At 34.2% G+C, this 16,236-nt stretch overlaps 1 protein-coding gene across 1 annotated transcript in view; it reads left to right on the top strand.

Moving 5' to 3' along the window:
• Positions 1-10: 10 nt before the first annotated feature.
• LOC130052654 (uncharacterized) overlaps positions 11-16,236 on the top strand; it is a 29,500-nt gene continuing 13,274 nt past the window's right edge. The window contains exons 1-5 of the transcript XR_008801023.1: positions 11-1,610; positions 6,257-6,427; positions 6,669-6,724; positions 6,820-6,927; positions 11,260-15,791. The gene's annotated coding sequence lies outside the window, so the exon portion shown is untranslated. The remainder of the gene's footprint in view (positions 1,611-6,256; positions 6,428-6,668; positions 6,725-6,819; positions 6,928-11,259; positions 15,792-16,236) is intronic.

Below are 16,236 nucleotides of genomic sequence, written 5' to 3'. Positions count from 1 at the left end.
ACTCCGCAAAAATGGCTATATAGTAGCCTTTCCCCATAGCAGGGTTACTCCCCTGAGGTTTTAGAAAACAGATTATGGAAGGTCAGTCGGGCTTTGTACAACACATATTGATATTGCATAGATATGTGTATCGAAAAGTGTATGTTGCCGATAGTTTGAATGTAAATGCACGTGTTTTTATATAGGTAACCTGAGCCCATGCATGGACCTGTCTGAAAGGCTCTTATTTGCATAATCCCCCCAAAGCCTTTACGATTGAAATATTTGACAGACTGCATTATAACCCCTTTTAAAAAAGCATTCAGTGTTCAAGTATGATGTGTAAAACGTTGCAATATTATACAAATGTTGATTTATATTCGATAGCCTTGATATTTATATGCGAACATTTTGATGAATATTCGTTAATCTTGATAGTTTTATTCGATCTATTTTGATTTATAAGTGTTTCACTAAAGTAGAATGATATTGATGGCTAATTGAGAATGTAAATATAAGGAAGTTTTTTTTTTTTTCATTTTCCAAGCAAAATTGATGAGCCATTTCATTTATTTCCATGAGCGACAAATTCTCATGAAGCAGGATATGATACTTCATTGTATACTCAAAACCAGAAACAAGGAAAACACAAAACACAGATGCCATCGATATTCCAGGAAGACTAAATAATTTTCATGTTCGAATTTTGTTTTATATAATATGTATATAAAGTACCTTTGGAAGAATTGAATGTATCTTAGGTTTACTTTTGAATATATTGGTCTTTAAGGCTTTAAGAATATACAACAGTTTTATAAAAACATATCGGGGGTTTTGCTTGTTCCAAATGTATGATAAACCACAAGAATTAAGGATATTTTGAATACAAGAAATCAAAGTATTACTTGTCTCCCCATGGTACAGCCTTCTCACAAATATCTATATAATTTTACACATTTTGTTTTCGTTAATTAATAGAAGTTTTGCCCAATAAGACAACATTGTTGTGTAAAAATTTATATGCAAAGGGAAACGTCCATTTATCATATGTTATGAGTGCAACTTTTGAAGTTTAGAATGTGATTTGATTTAAAAAAAAAAAAAAAAAAAAACGTAACTAGACACGTTCAATAATACAATATAGAAAGAATATTTTTTTCTGAATCCTTTGTGGTGTTAGATAATCCAGTAACTTGTCTCACGGGAATCTGTCTAGAATTATTTTTGTACAAGGAAAACAAAAACGATAATTAATACATGTTTATCCTGCCTCTCCCCGATATTACATTTGAAAAAAGCAGATGGCCTGTCAATAATATAAATTTTTACCTTTATACAATTTGTACATGTTTTTAATAAATATATTTTTGTAAAATCTAATAAAGAGTTCTTCCTAGGCAACTTATTAATATGTTATTGGGCGGAGATTTTCTGCCCTGAGTAGGATTTCCTTTATAAATATGCGCCGAAGAGTTGTGACAGTGTCTATCCCACTATCAAACATATGTTGCACAATTCTTTGACTTATCATTCACAACAGGGACTTCAATATTCCTGCAAATGCTGCAACTCATTTGTGTCACTTGCATGCTCTATTGCTATGCCTCTGGACAAGGTGGACGATGTGACGGGTAAGAATTTATTAAGTACATACGATATTGTGATGCCAGAATACAGTGACCTGCGCCGTAAATCGAAGGTTTGTATAAGGGGTGGATCTGCAGCTCTCTGGTGTGACCAAATATTTTCCAAGAGAGCTGCAGATCTGCATTAGTGCAGATGCACATGTAATTCCAAATTGTCGGTACGCTTAGCACGCACTGTGTTGTATGCAAGGTGAAGATAACGAACATTGATCAATCTCATAACTCCTACAAGCAATACAAAATAGATAGTTGGGCAAACACGGACCCCTGGACACACCAGAGGTGGGATCAGGTGCCTAGGAGGAGTAAGCATCCCCTGGTGACCGGTCACACCCGCCGTGAGCCCCATATCCTGATCAGGTAAACGGAGTTATCCGCAGTCAAAATCAGTGTGCCAAAAACGGCTTAATTAACAGTCGGTATGAAACACGTCAGACAGCATTTGACCCAATGATAGGTTGTATTGACGAACTAGGTCGTTATAACGACCATAAAATTTGCGAAATACTTACTTCAGTCGAGACTGTTGAAACCTCTGTACCATCAACCTGTTTGTCAGTAGCTTACCTCGATTTAAAAACTGACTATACGCAGAACAAGTATCTGTGTTTGATTGAATAAACCTATATAACAACTTAACATTTTATGATAAAAGAAAACGCAAACCTCCTGCATAATAAACTTACATGTACATCCGATTTATCATGTTGTGATGACTTTTTGTAAAGTTTGAACATGAATCAATGTATATGTTCGAGTTAAGATTTTACATCTACAATGTATGTATGTATGCAAAAATGAAATGAATTGTTTTTATTTTTTAATAATTGTCAGATAAATGAAAGAAGTTCATGTGGTTTAAAACCTAACAGTCGTACTATAATAATATTGTAACGTACAGTGATCTGAACACGCTCACCGTTGCTTAGAGAAATACTACCATATCACTAGAAACGCTACATGTAGCTCTCTAGCGAAGCAGTAGAAATTCCTTACATACTGTGCGCTACACTTCCTACGCTCAGGGAAGCTTCGTTCCGAAGCTTAGCATGGATCTTCTCTGATTGTTTGGCACCTCTTCGGCAAAGGCACCCGCCGTTCACGACGACAACCGCCGTCGTCCCGGGACGAAACCCCGTCCGCACATGGACACAAAGTCCCAGAGATAATCTATCTGAAGCAGTTCTCCCACCAAACATCAGTCACTACCCTGTCACGATTTTGTAACGTGCAGTGGTTTGAACACACTCGCCTTTGCTTTTGCGTGATCAAGAGAAATCACCAAAAAAAGCTAGCTCAAGATCGAGGCAGTAGAAGTTCCCTGTATAAATGCCAACAAGTCGATATTAGATATATTTAACGATATCGTGCTTCCATACCATACGCAGGTTTAAATGTCCAAGTCAGCCGTTGATTGTGAAAGTCAGTCCTTCTCGCAAAAGTCCAGTAATAAACCCGAGTTGGTTAAAAATTACAGCAGTTTTGTATCCCTCAGTAATCATTTTCAACGTGATTTACCTTTCTAGGTACAAAAAAATCATTTCATTATTTAAGTATTTTTAGATAATAATTACTAAGTGATTCGGAACTGGCCATGATCCGAAACCGGGCGAAAGACTGTATATATGGTTTTAATTTGACCTAAATAATCAAAGTACCTAAAATAGTGAAATGTGCTAAGTTGACTTGTCCGTAATGTTAATGAGGAGAAACAACAGGAGAGGAAGTTCATGCATTATTCTTTATTTTCACACAATTAAATTATACATTTTCTATAAGGAAATTACAGATATGGATGGGAACAACGTCCTGAAACTGTTAACTATGTTGAAATATAAACTTCACATATGACGCTGGTAAACACAATATAGTGATTATAATAATTTTGGCCCAGCCTGTCCCGCTAACCAAAACTCTACCATGCATGGGAGCATGAAATTTACAATTTGGTAAAGTGTTACCTGCTCCTTTTAAATATCTATTTAGTCTTAATTTTAATATCAGTATCATCAAAGAAGATGCTATTGAAACGTTTTACACATAAAAACTATCCACCAAATTTGGTCCCACCCTGCAGTCAGAACCTCTATCCTGAAGATCATGAAATTTACAAATTTGGCAATATATTTTTTCGAAGAAATGTGAGGTTGTAGAGACGAATTGTTTTGAAATTTGGTGAAGATTTGGCAGTGTTTGAAAATTTGAAAAGATTTAAATGGTAGTTATTGGAAGGTATTGCTCAATTGTGAACGCACGACGGATGCTGACCAACTGCAATAGAAATGACTAGACACTTCCAAGCCTATCATTCAATGTATGACTAACTACTGTGTTCTAGTTTATTAGTGCATGAAACAATTTTAGAAAACAATTAAAATGAAATTAATCTATAGTTTGATACTTGACAAGCAAGGAAGGGAAGAAGAAACAAGACACAAAAAACAAAAAAAACCAACGAACAAACAATACACATATTTCTGACACATACCAGGTATCAAGTGCTACAAACATTCATGTCAAAACACCAAAATGATAAAAAAGAATCCAAAACACTTTACACCCTTTTCTAGAAATCATGTGTTTCATTAGGAAAGGTGAAGATAACGAACATTGATCAATCTCATAACTCCTATAAGCAATACAAAATATATAGTTGGACAAGAATCTTGATTATTCGTTTATTCGTTTATGTACAGTATATGGAATAACAGTTTAGACATATTCTAGGCTTTCCTCCCGTACAGGTAATTTGGTGTGTGTATCTTGATAATAAATGTACTTATCAGTTGAAGGTTAATTAATCTAATTCGGCCGGGATGATAATTTGTAATCGGTTTACCGGTTCCTTGGTTGGAACGGTGGTATTCGGTTGCAAAAATCGTAATCGGAGGGGGGGGGGATGAAAAAAGAGTATATTTGAATGTATCTTTAACTACGAATTTCCCAATCCATTTCCAAAAGCTCTAAATAGTGATATGCTTGCGTTTTCACATATCTAATTAGTTAATCTGGAGATGGTTAAATGAAATGGCGGTACGTGAAGAAATGCGCGAATTACTGTTTTCAAGAACTCCGCCTCACTGCTCCAACTCTCCAGTGTTTCTTTAATCGTGCATAAATGAAAACAAAATCACTGTTGAATACTGTTAACATTATTATGAACTGTAAAACTGTTTTTAGTATGTATCTGTCACAAAACGATTTGTCATTGAACATGCCGTCACCTTCAACATCGCACGCATGGAAATATTTCAAAAGATATTTCTCGTCGTAAAACAACTGAGAAGTAGCCTATCCTCAGCTGTTGTTGATCAAATATTTTTTTTGAACAACAGTGGCAGATTAGATATTATATCTGACAATGGTGAGAGCTTTGAAGTGAAATCTATACTTGGGATTTATTCATTTCTGAAGTATCATGCACGTTTCATCCTTTTTCGCTTTTCTTACAGTTATTGCATTTAATGTTCTAATCAAACATAAACAGAATATTACTGATGTGTTGCATTGTCATTTGGTGCATATAAACACACATATAAACGCAAGTCGTATGACAGAGCAGTATACATCAATTTCCAATTTTATATCATTATTTTGAATCAATGATTTTTGAAACCTTCACATTAATGATTAATTTTCTTTCTACATTTACCATGGTTTTTTTGTGACAAAACATCGTATTATTAATATTGTGTAAACAACACAGTCTTGTTTCAGAGTAAATGTGCCGGTTTAAAAAAAAAAGTACAGCAAATAACTCTTAAATTACAGTAAGCCGCATTTCTTCCTCCATTTCCATTAATGTTATGGGCAGCAAGCTCGAGATTAGCTATTTATATCGGTAATACCACGTTTAATGGAATCCTCGCATAAATCTACCCGTACCATGTTAAAGTCGAGATCATCAATTGTGTTGAATTGATAACCCCCTTTTAAGTTCTAAAGACAGTTACACATCGAAGTTTATTGGACCTGTCACGGTGACTCGGTGGTGAGAGCGTTCGTCTCGTGACCAGGAGGTTGTGAGTCCGAGCTTGTGACCGGGAGGTTGTGAGTCCGAGCTTGTGACCGGGAGGTTGCGAGTCCGAGCTTGTGACCGGGAGGTTGTGAGTCCGAGCTTGTGACCGGGAGGTTGTGAGTCCGAGCTTGTGACCGGGAGGTTGTGAGTCCGAGCCACGCTCATGCCGTGGCCGCGTCAAACCCAAGACGTTAAAATAGGTAGTGATTGCTCCTTCCCCAAACACTCAGCATTTAGAGTTGACAATCATGGGTCATTCAGATAAGACCTTAAAACTGAATTACTTTTATCACGACAGGCGTTGACATAATGAAGAACCCTCACTGCTACGACCCCGAGTACAATGTACATGTCTACTAAATTCATTGCACTTTACATACAGCTGGTGATGCCTCGATATGTATAAGTGAAATATTTTGAAGGGACGTAAAACAAACATGAAACAAAAGAACCACATAAAGCTAAGGTAACGTTACTGAATTAAGATAATTGTCCTGAAAACGGGGACGTGCATGTAATATACAAAAACAAACAATGGATGTACATACATGTACATGTAGATGGATATACAATACTAGTTATACCAGCTAAAATTCAACCACATGTATTGTAGTTAATGATGACATCGATAAGCCGTCATACAATGTACATGATAAAACGCAGACAAGGAAAGCTCCATACATTGATTCCCACTTACAAGCATGATCCTGATGATGAGGTTGAGACAAATATTTATCGTCACTTATTTTCATTTCGTTTCTGGACAATACGGCCGGTGCGAAGGGTATGTCTTATTTAAGTAGATCAATATTCATTTTTTTCTTCAGAATTCTACATCTGTATACCTTAAAGCATTGACATGATCATCAAACACAAAAGTAAAGAAGTGGATAATTTATAAAGCGAATTTAACTCATAGCTAGGGATACAGATGTACCACATTTGAAACATTTGTAACATTTGTATGGTTCTACTATTTACATACTTTCTATGAACACATTAATGAGATAATGATATTGTTACAGACCTCTGGTGTGTTGTAGAGGATTTGAGTACAATGAAAAGGAGGACACTTGTCATCGTAAGCTATAAATTTATTTTTACATCGATTCAAATCAAATTATAACAGCTGTATTTTCTGATATCTTAAACTGTGTCCTCTCCATCATCTTTTAGCTTGTAGGGAGCCGAAATATGGTGCTGGATGTATGGAAATCTGTAATTGTTCTGAAGAGGAAATATGTGACAGATTCAAGGGCTGTGTTAATAGGACAATCACAACAAGTATGTACATTCTTCAAGATATTACATGTATTTTTTACTCCGACTTTGATCCGGGTTAGAAAACTCGTCAGTAGGTCCTCAGTACCCCTTGCTTGTCGTAAGGGGCGATCAAATCCAAATGGGGCGGGTTTTCAGATGAGACCGTAAAAACCGAGACCTTGTGTCACAGCAGGTATGACATGATAAAGATCCTTCCCTACTCAAAGGCCGTAAGCACTGAGCATAGGCCTAAATTTTGCAGCCCTTCGCCGGCAATGGCGACGTCTTCATTTGAATGAAAAATTCCCAAGCTGGACGTTAAACAATATTCAACCAACCAACCGATTTTGATCAAGATGGAAACAACTGCTAGTCTTGATCATTCAGACGTTTGTGTATACACTCTCCGCAAACGTCTGAACGCTTTCTATAGCCAAAAAAATTCTTCAATTTCCCAGAGTTCGATTCAAAATTTCTTTGGTCACAGGTATTTACCTTATTGAACAAGCCGATCGGCGTCTGTATTAGAAATTTCGATACGCCTCGCTTTGAATTCAGAAAAAAGGTACTGAATAAAGACGGTTATATTCACTATATGAAACTTTTTATAATATTTTCCAACATGTCCAATTTTCAGTAATGACTTATGCTTATATTTTGAAAATTCTCAATTGACTTGTTGATTAAAAACTTTTTGAAAAATTCGTCTATTCTATCTAATGTTCATAGTACTGATCTAGTAAACAAAATATTAAGCAGGTTATTTTATTTTGTATTTATATATTCTGTAAGCTATATAAGATGTAAACAAATTGAATGACTTAGTCTTTATATTGTGTTCATGAAAAAAAACAACAATCATAATGTGTTTCCCTTTTATATTTACATTTAGATAAGCACTTATATATTTCATGCATGAACAACATTCCCACATTAAAAAATAAGGTATTTTGAAGTTTCCTTTGTGTGACAGTTATTACAATTACTATTTGTTTCTCTTTTCCATTTACTAAGATATACATTATTACAGAGAATATTATTTAAAAGCTTGTAGTTAAATTCAGATAACTGCTTATCAGGAATATCTACTATTTTACATTGATAGATATATTTCCATGCTACAGGTTCAATGCGTCATTTAAAAACTCTTTGATAATGTAGTTTACAATACTTCTTATATATAAGATTTTCTTAAAAGAAACTGAAAGCTATTTGAAATTATCTTCCTCATTGAATAAATCTTTCACATACAAAACTCCACATGATATCCATTTCTTAAAATAGCATCCCATTTCCGTTAAATAATAGTTATTCAAATAGCTAAACTCACGGCAATGCGGCTTTCATAAGTCTGACCCGGTCTCCATCCCTGCCACAGGAATGTTAAGGACCATAATGGGCTTTTGTAGCATTTTTAATAATCAAGAGCTTATTTTACCTCTAGGATTACTATATTTTTTAATTTCTATTAATTATTCGTGTTGATAATAAATGAAGAGCGAATACATAACTTAATTATAACGAATTTTATGAATAGATACCAGTTGCAACAGGGTTCGAATTGACCGGCTACCTAACATGACTAAGTCAACAAACGAAATCGTTTGAAGCTGTGAGTTTTCGACTCGTATGGGGCTTTAATGAATATTTGAAGGTACATGTATGTTTGGACACAAGTATAGAAGGAAAATATTTTAAGAATTTTTTTGTATTAAATTTATGAGACAGCAACACAAGAATACAACGATATCAGGTCTCAACCGTGTGCAGCTTTTTGTGCGCCGTAAATCGAAGGTTTTTATAAGGGGTGGATCTGTAGCTCTCTGTTCCGTCACAATATTTTTTCGGAGAGCTACAGTTCTGCAGCTATAAAACATTAAGCTTCCAATATCCCGGACCCCTTTTTGTTTTATCTATATCAAAACTGAATTTTCAAAATCTATGATCAATCATACGACTTCCGTTTGAAAGAGTACCTGGAATTTTTCTTAAAATACCTTCTAAATCATAGTAAAATGAATTGTTTATAAAAACATAATCTGTGTGACTTTAAGGGTTGTTTTTAGCGTCACACCACGTATAACCTAACATTCCTGGATAATGTTTTGCCCACATATCATCTACATTACAATTACGTATTAGTTCTTTTAAATAACGAACGCTTTTGTCTGTACTGTTATTCAATTGACGATTAAAATCCCCACACAGTACAAAATTAAGAGAATCTCTTACTATGAAAGTTTTGAGTTTTTTTTGAAAAATTCACATCTCTTTTTGACATCATTGGAGCATATATATTTATAATAGTAAATGTATTACCGTCAAGTTCAAGATTGATCAAAATTCATCTTCCATCATAAGACTTTCTTACATTTATAATTTTTGCATTTAATTTTCCATTAAATAATACAGACACACCTCTACTGAATGTAGAGTCACTAAAAGCGTGAAACGTTTTACCTTTCAAATTCAGATTATATATATATATATATATATATATATATATATATATATATATATATCTCCAATAATAAAAGTCAAGAAATAATAAATGTTATTCGAGTTTTGTGTTTCTTGAATTTTATTATTGGATATATATATATATATATATATATATATATATATATATATAAATATATACATACACATACATACATATATATATATATATTTATATATATATACATATATATATATATATATATATATATATATATATATATATATATATATTCATTCTTTTCTATAAAGTGTGTTTCTTGAAGCAAGACAATATCTATCTTACTTTCTCTTAGCCATGAAAAGTTTGTTTTTTGCCTTTTTTCGAGAGTATTTAACCCCCTTACGTTAACTGAAATAAAATCTAGTTTCTCCATATAAATTATTGTAATCTTATACACAAAAATCTTATACATGAACTTGGTAAATGAAAATACCATTTCCGCCAGTCCAGTCAATTGTTCAAAAATCAGAATCCTTTCACATTCCGGGCCTTGGAAAACGAAATTGCTACTAGTCATTTCAGAGTTGGTGATTAACCATTACCCGTCTCATCTGAATTAGAGTCCGAGGACGTATCGAAGCCTGACAGGGACTCAGAGTCAGATTGACTACGTTAAACGTTAACTTAATCCATTCATCCTCCGTCAATTCTCTCAGATCCTTTGAATTTCTGTCGCGATAGCGCTCGACCTGCGACCATATCACATCACTGATGAAGTTTACTCCGCTTTTCTTGTCCTCAATTACCCATATTTTACACCTGATTCGTCTTTTCAACCTTCTTAAATAAATATTTATATTGAAATTCTTATATTCTCTTAGATGTTGTTTATTTCCATTCGATAAAAATCTAACGAACTATTTTGTGTTGCACTCGATCGATATTTCGATCATCTGCTACAAAAGCATAGGAGCTCGGAAAGAAGGCAAAACAATTCGAAAGATAATTATAAGAAATAAAATATCATTTTTGAGTGTTACTGTGATGTGAAATGAAGTTGGTACGTGATCAAATCTACTATAATTATATCATATTTCTTAAATGCGGACACTAGGCCTAACATTGAAGGCAAATACGTAAGCTACGGAGTTTTCACGTCACTTTTGTGTGACTTCATAATTGTGTCAAAGCACAGTACATCCTACAAGGTTGCTCATAATCAAGGAAGTTTTATTTCTCGTACATTTATGCCATTCAGAAAAGGCAGTCGGTAGATGTACATGTACTCGTACATGGTTTGTTATATGGTTTATACGTGGGAGGTACTGACCACGTATAAACCATAATAGGTCAACTACAAACCATTTAACTATTAATCTTACTTCCTGCAAATGAGGTTTAGATCGATCACGTGAATACCTTATGTATCCCATACACCATCAGTGGCACATGGTTTAATAGTAGACGAGTTATTTCCCTATATATCGAAGTCTATTTTGGTTTCTAAGCGGTGGGTTGCTTAGTAACATACATGTAGCTGAAAAACTTCGGTCAAAGAAATAAATGAATGTGGTGAATACATTGAACGCAAACACATAAACTGTGCAGTTCTTTCTATCCCCTCTCTCTTCCATATAAAAGGAAAATTAACATTGTATGTATGATTATATTCATATTCGTAAATATTTACTTCTCTGTATATGTATGCTGATTTATTGAAATTGAAAAAAAATGAAGACGAAAATGTTCTACCACTGTCATTACAATGTCTAGATTCGACCCGCATGAATAAATGCAAATACATGTCAATGATTAAAATGTTTGCTTTGAGTATATATATATATAAAATTAACGGAAATAACGTATCGCATGATTTTTATACGGTTTTATTTGGATTTTATTTACATTAGGTACAATGACTGTCAACACCAAAAGCAAGGAAACAACTGTTTTCACATCGAAGATGTTCACTAAAACTTTCTCTACATTACCTCCTTGCATACCAAGCTTTACTGAAGAGAAGAGGGGTTCAGGTAAATTTCAAAATAACATAGATAAGAATGGTACTGTTGGAAATGGCTAAATATGCATCAAAATCTCCATTCAATTTCAACAGCATACTCAGTATATCCGCCAAGAAATATAGCACCAAAATTTTAAACTAATTTGTCTAAGGGAAACAATCCGCTAAACATTCTGATCGGGAAAATTACCCCAATATGCAATACATGTACTATCGAAAATATAGAGTGGAGTGCATCATTGAACATATAGTCACTTTATCATATAAATCTCAAACAGGAGTAAATAATATAGTGATTATCACTGATATATGATACATGGTGATCGGCATAACAATGTCGTATTTACCGTCTATCTACGGTCGCGACTACGTTCACATCTCTTGATTTCTTCATGTTCAAACTTTGTTTGAATATCGGTATCACTTGTTATGTATTGATTGTGTTTGTCCTTATTGTATGAATTGGGACACCAACGTTTTTTTCAATAGGTTATTGCTGTATCGTCTAAGTAAGGAAAATTACATAAAAACACGCGCAGGAAATAGAACTATTTCTGAATGCCATGCACGATCTAATATTTTGAATCCTTCCAGTTTCAATGGAGGAAATTCGGATACCAGACTTATTTATTTTTCATAAATGTTGAGGATAATTATTTTGAAAATACATTTTACTTCAATGAACTGAATTGTTGTTTCGTATTTTCAAAAAAAAAAAAAAAAAAAAAAAAAAAAAAATGTGTATTGATGCTAAAAAATAGAATACTTCCCTTTTGAAAATCCGTTCTATTTCTTGGAAATTTGACATAGTTCTCTTTAATTTAATGATCTGCCATCAGATTTGCGTCATTTTGATGGTGCATTATTTTGCTTTTTTTTGGTTGCGAGACAAATATTTTAACAAGCAATATAGCATTCTAATAATTCATTATGACGCCAAGCATTATCAGGGAAGTATATGGTGTAAAAACCTCAAGAAGAACCATGGCAGTTTGACGTACATGTATTCTGAATCTAACTAGACCATAACTACTGTTAAACAAATTTTGGTCGCGTGATTCGCCATCTTCCCAGTCAAGAGTTTGTGATTCATCACATTTCTCACAAACCCGTAACGGATTACATTTCATAAAGGGTGGTCAATAATTTTATAATCTAGCGTTAAATCTGTATTTGACCTCAACCCAATCCGAGTTCATGTTTGTATATAGAGTGTGCCAGCGGATCTAACGTCTTGAAACATACGCACTTGGAGAGACTATCAGAATTTCTAAGCGTATGCCCAAGGACTTCAACATGTGCCCGGAAACTGTGTCTATTTGACTTAAACACCAGTACACTACATGTTTATATTATCCTGTCAGTACACTCCCTACACTACATGTTTATATTATCCTGTCAGTACACACCCTACACTACATGTTTATATTATCCTGTGTCTATTTGACTTAAACATCAGTACACACCCTACACTACATGTATATATTATCCTGTCAGTACACACCCTACACTACATGTATATATTATCCTGTCAGTACACACCCTACACTACATGTTTATAATATCCTGTCAGTACACACCCTACACTACATGTTTATAATATCCTGTCAGTACACACCCTACACTACATGTTTATATTATCCTGTCAGTACACACCCTACACTACATGTATATATTATCCTGTCAGTACACACCCTACACTACATGTTTATATTATCCTGTCAGTACACACCCTACACTACATGTATATATTATCCTGTCAGTACACACCCTACACTACATGTTTATAATATCCTGTCAGTACACACTCTACACTACATGTTTATATTATCCTGTCAGTACACACCCTACACTACATGTTTATATTATCCTGTCAGTACACACCCTACACTACATGTTTATATTATCCTGTCAGTACACACCCTACACTACATGTTTATATTATCCTGTTTATAGTAAGTTCATATCATATTTGTTGGCAACGTTGGAACACTTTTGTCGCCATTATCTGTTTATGGTGAATAAGACGATGGATTACACAGGATCATGCAATCTCTCGTGGCACCGTTCAGAGTTCAGATATTTAGCTCCGGAATTTTCAACGTGCATGTAATCTGTCAAGGGTCTCAACTTATTTAAAGTGTTTTCATAACATAAAATACTCAATCTGATTAAAATCAGATCCTCTTCGATCCACTCCTCTTTTTTTCTTTCTTGTCGCTACACGAAATAGCGACCAAAAAAAAAAAATGAGGAGCGGATCGAGGATCTGATTTTAATCAGATTGATAAAATACTACAATTTGTTTGGCCGAATTCGAACGGTTTACCAGCTGAAAATTGGACTCGTCCGGGTAAGACATTTTCGTTACTTGACAATCTAATAGTACTTTATCTTCTCTCAACTTACATGTACATTCTATTGCAAGAAAAGCTTATTCCATTCCCATGAAAATAAAAAGGAATTTCTTCATTATGCTGGAGAAACGTTTTTAAAACTTTTAAAATTTGTCCATGAATACGCAAAAATATGTAATTAATGCACGCAGTTGGATCTAATTCATTTCAATTCAAAATTTTCAATGTAAAACATTCTGGAAGATTTTTGTGCTTTCTTATTGATTTGTATACATCACCGGTATTAAGTGTGGAGACACATGTATATCATAATTGAATGAAACATTTCAACAGTTCTATCGTAGCTCTATCCTCATGTGACGTCATATATTTCTTGATAAATTTGTTTAATGTCCAATAAAATGTAAAAATAAGTCTATTTTCTCTCTTTATTTGGTAATCTATACTTCTCTTAACTTTTAAACATGTCAGTTTAATGCTATAGTTTTAAAATATGTAATTATTTTATTGGTACTTTTAACATGTATGTATTTATGTTGTGCCCTTACCTGAATGAACTAACATTTAATGAATATTGGATGGCAGTAGAGGAGGGCACCTGTGACGCACATATAATACACGGATACCTGCGACGTTTGCTGCAACTTGAATACATGTAAGTATGATAAAGCTTCAAGTCAGTGAACTGCATTCAAAGGGCGGTTCCTGCACTTTTTACACAACAATGACATTTCACGAAGCATTTGTTGAGGAAGTCTAATAACTTCACATGTATCGCATAAAAAACGAAATCAAAAGGTGCTTGTTGATTTAATAAACGCTACTTTTATTAAATAATTTGTTTTAAGATGAATTTGATTTATTCTCATAAAACTTACCTTTGAACTTTGCATTTTACGGAAATACCCGAACGTATGCGAGACTTCAACAATGTGACGTCACACAAGGCCCGTCCACGAAGCAAGGCTGTAAAGGTAACACGTATGTAAAAAAAAAAAAAAAAAAAAAAAAGAAGAAGTAGAGAAAATCAGCAAATGAATAGCGATAATCTCTACATACGTTCACTGAAAATTTTATGATTCATATGGAAGCCGCCATTTTGTTTTGTTCATTAGTTGCTTCTACAGTTATTCGTGTTTTAATTTTGAACGCCAAAAATACAAGAATGACGTGCAATTTGTAACTTAAAAACTCAGTTTGTTAAAAATAGATGGTATAATTATTATTGTTGCAGTTTTTAGCCAATCATCAAATATAAAAACAGTAATACAACTAAATATATAAACGAGTTCATGAATTTCTTTATATAAAAATGTACTATATATTTACGTTTACTTTTTTAGCTCTTTGAATTCGTTGGTTAATTTTGTTGAGTTTTAACTGTCTTTTTTTAAAAATTGCAAACGGGATGTATTGTTGTCGTTTATAATTGTTTGATTTGGAAGGGGAAAAGGTCCAGGCTAAACGTGACGTCACAATGCACGGTTTACATCAACGGATGTTATATTTCCCGCGTTAAATGAATAGGCGGATCCACATAACATCCCCCTTTAATATTGGGATGTTACTGGGGGTTTAGCGCAAGGGGATTTTCATAGATAATATATATTTTTAGATGAATCATAATTTATCGTACTTAACGGAATTCAAAATTACATGTACATATTAGCAAAAATTTGATAACGTATTTCATGAAGTACTATCATCATAACATGCATATCGGAATATTGGAAATAAGGTACCTTCCAAACTATTTATTTGTTTTATATCCGGAGTTGTCCATGAAGTATACTTCAGTGACGGCGACATTTTTGTAGAAGCATTACGGGCAATCTTCATCATTTTTCAGCTGATGAAGAGCAAACCATGTGACTTAAATGTGTAGTAATTGGAGCGAGCTCGTCGCGTGCTTCGCAACGCGAGCTTCGCTCGCTATTAGTTATTGAAAGTCATCATCTCACCCTCTGAGGGGGGGGGGGGGGGGCTGCCCCTCAGTTGAAGATCAAGAGGATACTCTCAGAGCTTTGTTTGCTATCAATTGATATCAATTAACACTACTAATGTAAGTACATTGATACACTGTATTACGTGTAAATACATCTGCGTTAATTAAAGGCGTTTTGCAACGAGAGGGATGAGGCATATACATGTAAACCCTTGTGTGCTTTCCATTATCTACCCACAGGTGTAGCTTATCACTAACATTTCTCTCAATACTGAAATTTCACGGTATATAGGCATAACTATGGAACGCTAAAACTGCCTTATGTGGATAACACTGTACACTATCCTCTAGTTCTAACACTGAACACTGTCCTCTAGTTCTAACACAGAACACTGTCCTCTAGTTCTAACACTGAACACTGTCCACTAGTTCTAACACTGAACACTGTCCACTAGTTCTAACACTGAACACTGTCCACTAGTTCTAACACTGAACACTGTCCACTAGTTCTAACACTGAACACTGACCTCTAGTTCTAACACTGAACACTGTCCTCTAGTTC

This window comes from Ostrea edulis, chromosome 3 (genome assembly GCF_947568905.1).
Source record: "Ostrea edulis chromosome 3, xbOstEdul1.1, whole genome shotgun sequence".
In the NCBI taxonomy this organism is placed as follows: domain Eukaryota; kingdom Metazoa; phylum Mollusca; class Bivalvia; order Ostreida; family Ostreidae; genus Ostrea; species Ostrea edulis.
Note: the sequence above shows the minus strand (reverse complement) of the source record. Positions and strands in the feature narration are given on the sequence as shown.